General features: G+C 39.2%; 1 protein-coding gene across 1 annotated transcript in view; it reads left to right on the top strand.

Annotated features, from left to right (window-relative positions):
• Positions 1-1813: 1813 nt before the first annotated feature.
• The window catches only part of LOC107725067 (G protein-activated inward rectifier potassium channel 4-like), a 25985-nt gene continuing 17472 nt past the window's right edge, over positions 1814-10326 (top strand). Inside the window, exon 1 of the mRNA XM_016534210.1 lies at positions 1814-1969. The gene's annotated coding sequence lies outside the window, so the exon portion shown is untranslated. The remainder of the gene's footprint in view (positions 1970-10326) is intronic.

The raw sequence follows: 10326 nt of genomic DNA, 5'->3' as shown, positions 1-10326 counted from the left end.
TATATATATATATATATATATATTACACGTGTGCTTAAAGATGGAAAAGAATATGTTTCCTAACACACTTTAAAAAATGAATTTTGTAATATTGTCAAATTAAAAGTTTTACTTTAAAATACATTTATATCATTATGTTTTGATAATATTTGGTCATGCGTAGTGCACTTATTTTGATGTGCTGACTAACTAAACATTAAAGTAAATAAAAAGTACTTGATTTTTAGTTTAACTGCAGTGTCTTATTTGATAATACTAAATAATAATAATAAAACTTAATATGTTTTAAATACATAAAGTTCAACTTTATGTATTTAAATGTACTCCTTCTCAAGGGGGATGGATGATAAGTCAGGGGGGCATAGGTTTCGGGGGACCCTGCACCATTGGGACTCCCTTTATGGCCACTATAATCCAATACTGGACTCATTGGTTTGACATTCTCAGCCAACATTTCATGGTGGGCCCAATGTAGGCATAATATGGGCTTAAGGTTTGGGCCTTAAATGGGTTTGTCCACAGTTTCCATGTCGGCCCTATCTGAATTGGCCCATATGAATCTCTTATATAATCTAACATGGGACAATTAACTGATACGGATCCCATTTGGGGCCCAAAACTCAATCCCAAATCATGCCAACACTGAAATGTGGGCTGGGAGTCAACAGATCCAATTGAAGCCGCAGAATCTACTGCCGTTGGGCAGATGATGTGTGTTACAACATAGGTGACTGTGTGCAGGGAGACTGCAGAGTCATAAATCAGAGTCTGTTCGCATGTTGGAAGGGATTTTAGATCCATGGCATCGTGGACAAGGAGCAGATGCTTGTCATCTCATTTGGACAGGGGTTGCCAATGGGGTAATCCTGCGATCCCCACCAGCTCTCTGTTTCTCTCAGCATGCTCCTTCTCAAGGGTGGATGGATGATAACTCAAGAAGGGGCCCATGGATACGTTTCAGGGCCCCCTGCACCATTATGACGACCTTTACGCCAATAGCAACTATTATCCAATACTGGACTCGTTGGTTTGACATTCCCAGCTGGTGAGTCCAATGTAGGTCAGGATATGGGCATAAGGTTTGGGCCCCAAATGGGTTTGTCCATTTGAATTAGCCCATATGAATCTCTTATAGCATCTGACAGGGGACGATTAACTGATATGGATCCCATTTGGGACCCAAACCTCAATCCCATACACTGAAATGTGGGCTGGGAGTCAACAGATCCAATAGAAGCCGCAGAATCTACTGCTGTTGGGCAGATAATGTGTATTACGAAATGTGCGACTGCATATGTTTGTGTGGGGGGAGACTGCAGAGTCATAAATCAGTGTTTATTCACATGTTGGAAGTGTGTGGGTAGACGGCCACATGTAATGCTACCGAAACATCTGCTCACCGTTCTGGCGACCTTGCAGAGGGGCAACAAGCAAATGTCCAACTTTATCTCACTCCGTCCCCCTGTGCCTCCTCTCTGCTTCAGTACATACAGTATCTTACAGTTTTCCTACTGCACTGTGGTGTATCTCACCCTCAGGCTGTTCTTAAGCTTAAAAATGAGAGAAAGTGATTATCAGGCACGTCTAGTAGGATTCCTCCTCTCTCTCGTCGAATCTTTTCACGCAGTTGCGTAAACCTCAGCCCGCAGAAACTGATTGTGCACTATAGGATGCTTCCACGCACACGCAAGTACGAAAAAGACAAATCCTGCGAGGGGAGACGGAGGAGCAGGGGGCTGTGGGGGAGGAAACATCCTCTCATGCTCACTTTCACATCCCTCCCTCTCTCTCTTTCTCTCACTCGCTCGCATCCTCCAGGAGAGCGAGGTAAGGAGGTGGTGGAGCGCTGTGTGAACCGAGGCAGTGAGGCAGCTGAAATGAGCACATCAGAGCTGGAGTCAGAAGAGAGCGCAGCTGCCCTAACATGCTTCCCTTGACACTGCACAGCTACCTCTGCGCTCGAATGAAGGTAAGTCTGACGAGAGAGAGGAACGGGGGTTAGAATATCCGTTACCCGAGTGCGATTGTGTCATGCGATCACCATTGAATGGGGTCTTTATATCATCCATCGCTCTTGAGAAGGAGCATGCTGAGAGGGACAGAGAGCCGGCGGGGATCGCAGGATTACCCCATCGGCAACCCTTGTCCCATTGAGACAGCAAGCGTCTGCTTTTTTTCCACGATGCCACGGATCTAAAATGCCTTCCAGCATGTAAGGTGGCGTTTTTGCCAGCATTCCCGGGTTAAAGAGCGGACACGTGTTTTAGTGCATTGCAGGAGTTTTGCAAGCCTGCCAGTTGCATGTGTGCATGCACGTGTGTGCAGGAGAGAGTTTGCACGTGCTTTCACGTGCGGGTGCGTTTGTGGCAACCGAATGTTGTTGGGTGCACACTTTCAGAGAGAAAAGTCACTGGTGTTTGGCGGGAGTCATGTTGATTCTCTCTGAGTCTTCGTTATAGGGGTATTAGTTCTCTCGCCTGGGGCTGCAGCTACAAACCGCTCACATAGACAGATTTTCCTCCGTTTAGCCTCTCTGGTCCTGTCATACTTTGAGTATCCAGATAACTCTGTGCTGAAAAGCAGGGAACAAAGCAGTGGCTGCTCGATAAAGGGGAAGATAATAAAAGCCAGCTCGATCGTTGCTTCAAGGAGAGGGAATTAGTGCGTGTGTGAATTTTTCATATAGTTTGCTTGCAGCTTGCATGCATAATAGCAAATGTGAGAAATGTGTTGTACGGTTTCACTTTACCTACAGTCATGTCATGTTTAAATATACATGCAGTTTTAGTATGTTTATTAAGCTGTTTTCCTCGTGGGGATCGTTGGCTGTTGCAATGGAGTTGATTTCAGGTTTTACTATCCTTGTGGGGATATTTGTTCCCTACAATATAGGCAAAGCCTGACCCGCACACATACATCTTAAATGCAGGCGAACATAAGAAGCATTCAGCCTAATCCATTTGCAAAATTGTCAGAATATACACGTCATTCAAGTCTCTGGTCACCATGGCTCAGTTGATTCTGATGGAGTGACCTTTGACCCCATTCACTTCATGACAATTCTCTTAACTCTGAGCAAAACAACTGCGTCACACCAAAGGCCTTCCTCAATTACCTACTGCCAATTCTGTCACACGGAGCAATAGAAATGATAAATCAGTGTGAATTACTAAAGGAATTGTTTAGCCAAAATGCTAATTATTTACTCCCTCAAACTTGAATTCGTCCATGGAATATAAAAGCATACATTTTGCTGCTATTGTCAGCTATAACAAAAATAAGTTGTTGCCGCTATTGTCAATACAATTACAATTAATGTGGAATTACATTTTATTCTGTTTCTTACTCAGATGTATTTGATGACTTCAGAATATAGTGCATGTGATATGGACTTATACATTTGTGTTCTTTTTGAAGCTTGACAGCCTCCCAATCATTGTAATTGCATGGACAAGAGTGACCAGTACAGTCTTTAAAAGTTTCAGTTGGTGTTCCATTGAAGAAATTAGTTCATATATGTACTTGGAATGACACAAGAATGAGTACATGATGACAGAATTTAAATGTTTGAGTGAACTATCGCTTAAGCACTGGACACATTAAGCAAAGAGAGCATAAAAAACACATGCAGGCCTGGTCGTGCAGCAGAAATATGTTTCTCTGAAGTCATGGTTTGGCACAAGCAATAATTCTATAGGCTAATCGTTCTTGAGAATTCAATGATTAGCTGATCTCATGATGTGAAGTTCCCTCACATAATTTGATAGTGGGTTACCTTGAAAGAAATTGATTTTGTAAGATGTGCACACATAACTGTGTTTGCGTGGATGTGCGTGTGGACGTGCATCAGATGGAAGTAAGTTGCACCTCATTTGCTCCGAAAGTGCAGGTTCCATTTGTACTGTATTAGGTAAGATCCAAGCCGGAAAGTCCTCGAGCGCAATCCATCTGCTTGGTTGTAATTAGATAAAGCTTCAGTCTAATACATTCAGAATATTGTCATGTCAGCTGCGGTTTGAGGGGAATTCTATTTCCTGCTGCATTGATCTATGTGCTTTGAAAGTATATGTCTAGCAGTTTAAAGGACAGGTCTGAGATTATATCTTATGCTTGGTCATTCATGTCATGCTGTATACTTTACACTTTACATTTTTTAAATAGTAATACATTAATTAAAATATATTTTTCAATATTAATTTATATTAAGATTAGTGCTGTCAAAAGATTAATCGCATCCAAAATAAAAGTTTTTGTTTACATAATATAAGACCGTGTACTGTGTATATTTATTATGTATGTATAAATACAAACACATGAATGTATATGTTTAAGAAAAATATGTTATGTTTATATATTAAATATATTTATATATAAAATATAATAATATAAATATATGCATGTATATACTTGTAAATATTTTCAAAATATATACTGAATGTGTGTTTGTTTATTTATATATACATAATAAATAAACAGTACACATACATATATTATGTAAACAAAAACTTGTATTTTGGATGCGATTAATCGCGATGAATCTTTTGACAGCACTAATTAAGATGTAAGGTAAAGTTTATTATTTATAGAAGAACAAAAGAAATAAAGAGCTTAAGTTATCAGTCAAAATATATAATCATAATTGTAATATTTATAATATTATCAAATATTTGTAATATTATCAAACAGGACAGAATGTTTAGTAGTTATACCTACTAATACCACTAAAAGTCACAGAATTCATATAATCCCAATGACAGCGGCTCCAACAAGGTATTAAAACTGCAAAAACCTTGTACACTGTTTGTTCTTTAATATTTTGCAATAAAATATCAAGGTATTCATTTACAGAGAATTAATTGAGTCATTAGGTATTTTGAAGCCCTTTCGGTGTTACGAGTGTTGCCATAGAAACAAATCATTTGTGAGTCTAAGGATGTGAAGAGCTCAGCGTTGAATCCCTGAGTTATGATAATTCTCAAATACGTGAACGCAGCATCATATTTGAATGTAGATCTTCTTTTTATACTCCAGCCTGTCACCGAATGCGACCGCAGTTCTGTGACATATAGGGCTGACACTAGCAACACAGTGGGAAGTAATACTGCCACATCCTTTAAACCAGCTCTCGTAAAACTCCGATCCACTCTGTAATAGAGAATCATTCCTTTACCTTCTGCCTCATAAACACTGCAGGCCTTACGGGCCGCATGTGTGTGTGTATGTGTGTGTGTGGGTGTCTGACGGTGTGCAATAAACGCCGACATAACAGATAATGAAAAGGGAAGATGAAGGAACAAGAGGCGTGGCTAAATGGCAGATATGTAGTTACATTCAGGCCTTTTTTTGCATTTAGATGCATACACACTGCCACCGGCACGCTTATGCAAACAAATCAGAGAACATCTGATGTTTATCTAAAAGAAAACAAGCACAAGCCTTTGCTAAATATAGCATGTATTGATTTATAAGTATGAAAGTTTGTGCTTGGAGAAATATTACAACAAACACCATCAAAAGTGTTCCAGCCACTTTGTTTAGTAGCATCCAATCACTGCAAAAAATAGGACGTCTTTGACTGTTAAGCAAAGAGACAAGGAGAAGTGTGAAAGACTGCAGTGTGTATGTGTGTGCGAGTTTGCATCTGTCATTCGGAAGTCAAGAAGGTGATCAATGTCAGATTGATGAAGCACTACATGCTCAGGTCACTGCTGCAATGCTAGAAATATCAGACTTTTGTTCTGTGATGCTTTCAAAGACAGAGGACCATCATTCCTCATTGCCCTTTTCATTACTTAAAAGTATGTGATGTGCTTTTTGCAATTCCACTAGCGTATCTCCTGTGTCAGTCAAGCAACTACAGCTGAACTTTTTTGGTTCAGATCTATTTGATCTAATTTTTCTAAACCTTCTTGTTAATATGTGAAAACCTTTTCAAACTCATGTGGTGCAACAAACATGCCAATTTGGTCAATAAGAGTCTTACGGTGTGATCACAACGAAATTTTGCAGGTCAAAAAGCTCCATTGTCTCTTTTCAATAGTTCTGTCAGGACCACTATCGTCAAAGATGATTGACAATTAGCATACAGTTTGGATTGGCGGTATGGTTCTGTTCTGGGCAAGAACTCCCTGCGCATCCATGCAGCCTAGCATGGATGAGAGCAGGGAGAGCAGTGATAACCCCCCCCCAGGCTAAACAGAACAGAACCAACATAAATGTATTGCAGATATCGTTAAAGTTCAATAATGTTATGTACACATTTTAGAATTAGTCTGATTCAAAGGAGAATCAGAAGGCTGAATCCTGACTGACAGAGGAGGAGCTGGGGATGGAGGAGGGTAATTAGCTATTGAGCAATGCGAAAACTGCTGATAATACTGAGGGACCTTATATATGAATGCTTAGATAGGTGTCGTATTCCCATAGGTTGATGGGGATCAGCTGAGAGTCAGCTGATGTGAGCTTGACTAACGTGACCTGCCAGAACTAATGCTACGCTAGATTGTAGCAATGTATGAAACACAGAATTCACAAATTCACTTTTATACCAAGCAAATTTCAGTTGGTCAACACTGCAAATTCCAGTGACCAACTTGAACCTGTTGTGAAATATGTGTGGGGAAATATTTCGCTCTCACGCAAATTCGCAATCGCATCGATTCCCATTGAAATGACTGGATTTTGCCGGCGAAAATTCCCTGAAAAACAGTAAATGAGACCGAACCTTTACAATATCAATTTTACCGTTTTGTTACAAGACAAGGTTAATTCAGGTTGGAAATTGTCATGTAGTGCAACTTTCTAAAAAATGATAAAAAGATATTTACAAAAAAAGTTACAAAAAAAAAGAACTTGAAAATAAATACATGTATGTATATATATATATAGAAATGTAACCTTTTGTGTATAATGAGTAAAAGGTAACACTTTTAGGTAACACTTTAGTAGTTAATCAGTACCTCAATAGTTAATGTTAGCTAATGCATTAACTAAATGTAACTGACAGTGAGCAATTCATTTGTTGCACTATATATGAATCTTTGTCAATATTAGCTAATAAAGACAACTGCTCATTGTTAGTTTATGTTAGCTCAGGTCCCAAAACTAATAATATGCAACTTTTGATTTTAAGAATGTATTAGTAAATGGTGAAATTAAGATTAAAATTCAAAATGCTTTAGATGAATCTTTTATCGTAAGTTCATGTTAACTATAGTAGTTAACTAATAATTCAATAATTTTATATTTCAATAATTTAATGTCACATTAATATGTTTACAGTTATCTAATGTTGGTTAATGGGATTATTTTTCATTGTTAGTTCATGTTAACTATAGTAGTTAACTAATCTTAACAAATAGAACCTTATTGTTACCAATTTTTCCTTGCATGTGTATTTGTTATTAACCCATGAATGGAAATGCAAACAGATTGCATCGTATACATATCATAGACCTCCTTGCTCAATATAAAGAATAAGGATTTTAGCTCTGATTTACAGTGTGTTTGTGCAGAACAGATGGCCTGTCTTCAGGAGGATATGCCTGCAAGTGAAAGCGCTCTCCTGCGCAGTCATCATCTACCGTGTGTTGACATTTTGATTATTTCCAGAGATTCCCCAGATATCAGAGTCCATTATCACTGGATTATAAGTGTTCCCAAAAGAAAAGGATTTAGTATTTTCTGCTTGTGCTCCACTATATTGACAGACCCTGACTAAGGGTGTTTTAAGTGGTCAGTGATTCAGTGATTCTGGAATGCTAATTAGGGCACTTTGACACAACGCCTGCTTTGGCAGACTCGATGCTTCAAATCACTTCAGGGAGCTGACAGGCCATCTGATAAACACAGGAGAGAGTGTTGAAGAGCCTGTTCTCTACTTAACACAACCCACCCCCCGCAAACACACATGTACACATCCAGTAAGGACCGCCTAGAGTGCACGGCCTTGTTAGCTCTCTTGAGTGAATGTCACTGGACCAGGGATGTATGCATTCACACACACCCTATAAAGCATTTTCGAGTGGGTGTGATTTGGCTGCCCATGTGAACTTCCTGAAGCATCACTTGTGTTGGTGTAGGACTACGAGGAAGGTCGCTGTCACGGCGCCAGCGCTCCAAAGACAGCGTCCGGCTTAGTTTCAGCCGCTGCTATTCCTGTCACTGATAGGACGAGACACACTGCTTTCATTAGGCTAATTGTCCTTAGTGTGGACAGGATGTCTGCTTGAAGGCTTGGTGTCATTCAGAGTGATAGGGACGCTACACACTTGCACGCCTGAACACACATGCAGGCGAGTGAATGCAGTGCTGTCAGTGAGCCGCGCTGGATGCTGTTCATTCCAGGGGCATTTTAACTCATTTGCCCCAACTAACCTCAAAGTGCTATAACAGTTTCAGATATAGATGGCCGAGCCATCATCCCGCTCTCTCCACTGTGCGTACATGCACGTCGGCACACACTCACACCAGAGACGATGCTGCAGCGATGACATTGAAGAAGTGTCCGAACGGAGGGTACTGTATATTCCAATCTCTCATAAAGTAAACTGAATGTTTACAGTTCTCTGATTTCAGTTAATGGTAACATGACACACGGGTCAACAAATAAAATATTTCATTTTTCTAATCAGTGTTTTATTTTCATAGTTTTTATTTTAAATTAATTTATTTCAACTTTATACATCATGACATAATTATTACTAAGCACCTGAAATTCCCTTCAGTTTGGGAGGGATAGTGCACCGAAAAATATACAATGTATCATGATTTACTCACCTTCATGTCATTCCCAGTAAGTTTTACTTTCCTTTTTCTGTTGAAATGCAAAAGAAGGCATTTTTTAAAAATCGTGTTGTTGTTCTTTTCCTTGCAACTAAAATGAATGCTCTCAAGCTTCAAAAGGATGCAAAAGTATCGTAAACCTTGTCCCTGGCCTGTGTACTATATTTTACACTGAATAATGACTTTTGTCTGTTCCACAAACATTTATAATTTGGCTTTTGAAAATGTAGAATGCAGCACACAAGTCAAATGGATGACTTTTATAATACTTCCATGGTGCCCTTTTAAAGCTTGACAGCTTCGGTTCCCATTCATGGTAATTGCATGGAAAACAGCCTTCAGAATCTTTCATTTTATGTTTAGCAGAAGAAAGTAAATCATGTGGGCTTTGAAGGACACGAGGAAGGGTAAATGATGACAGTTTTTTCATCCTTCGCTGAGCTATTCCTTTAAATAGAAAGTGTATAAGTACAGTGCATTTGCAAAAAGCATCAGTAAAGAGTGTGTTGATATTTCATAGGGAGTACAGAGGGAAATTCACCCACCAGTCTTTGCACACAAAATATAGCTACAATAAATGTGGTGAGAGTAAGTGAAGTGTCCAGATTTTCATTCAGCATAATTATTTTCAGGTGCACTTTTTATAGTTTTTCACTGGTATAAAACCATGGGCGAAGATTAATGCTACCCAAGCGCCAACTGCGAGTAAAAATCAGTGTTGACGAGTAGGCTATATGAAACACTGTTACTTGCCAATTGCCCAGTAACTAATAATAATTATAATTTCAATTTCTATAATAATAATAAAAAAATAATAACAACAACTATTCCAATTAGATGTGTTTCCCAAGTTTGTTCTGCTTGTTTTTAATCAAATAATGCGCGTACAGTTTCATGGCTAGTAAATATATATATATATATATATATATGGCCAGTAAATTTTCTCAAGTCTCAGGCCATTGGCAGGTGTGGCAAAATGTTTAAGGCCCTGTGAAAAACATAAAATGTGTCTGTTGCAGTGCCATCAATGAAATAGATACATATAGTACATTAGAAATTCACCATGATGTTGCACGGCATTCCAAATGAACTATTTATTTTGAACTTTTCAGCTTCAGAGTGTAGGCAGCAGTGAACACTGCATCGACTGTGTGAATTGAACAAAGCTACAGAAATTCTAAGGTGGAAAGTCTAAGGAGAAAGCTCTGGTATGTCTTCACCATTCAAAAGTCTGGCTTGTTCAGTTTGTTTTGATGACTCTTGAGAATTGCTTACTCCTACAAAAGAAAAAGGGAAGAGAGGGAAAATCGCGACCCTGACTGCAGGACATGGATGAATGGACTCGTATCTGAGTAGTAAAATGCATTGCTGCAGCGTGAGCTCTTTTCCTCCCCCACCAGTCATTACTCTCCCATGTGTTTGAGTGGATCGAGTTGTTGGACATCACTGGTACTGCAGTGTGTTGACAAAACACGTGGGTCATTCCCCAGACACTGCAGGAAATGTCTCTCTTTTCGATAAACCAGCTGTTCCTATTTGTTT

The sequence above is a fragment of the Sinocyclocheilus rhinocerous genome, unplaced genomic scaffold (genome assembly GCF_001515625.1).
Source record: "Sinocyclocheilus rhinocerous isolate Xijiao unplaced genomic scaffold, SAMN03320098_v1.1 scaffold336, whole genome shotgun sequence".
NCBI classification, from domain to species: domain Eukaryota; kingdom Metazoa; phylum Chordata; class Actinopteri; order Cypriniformes; family Cyprinidae; genus Sinocyclocheilus; species Sinocyclocheilus rhinocerous.
This window is presented reverse-complemented; position numbering and strand designations above follow the sequence as displayed.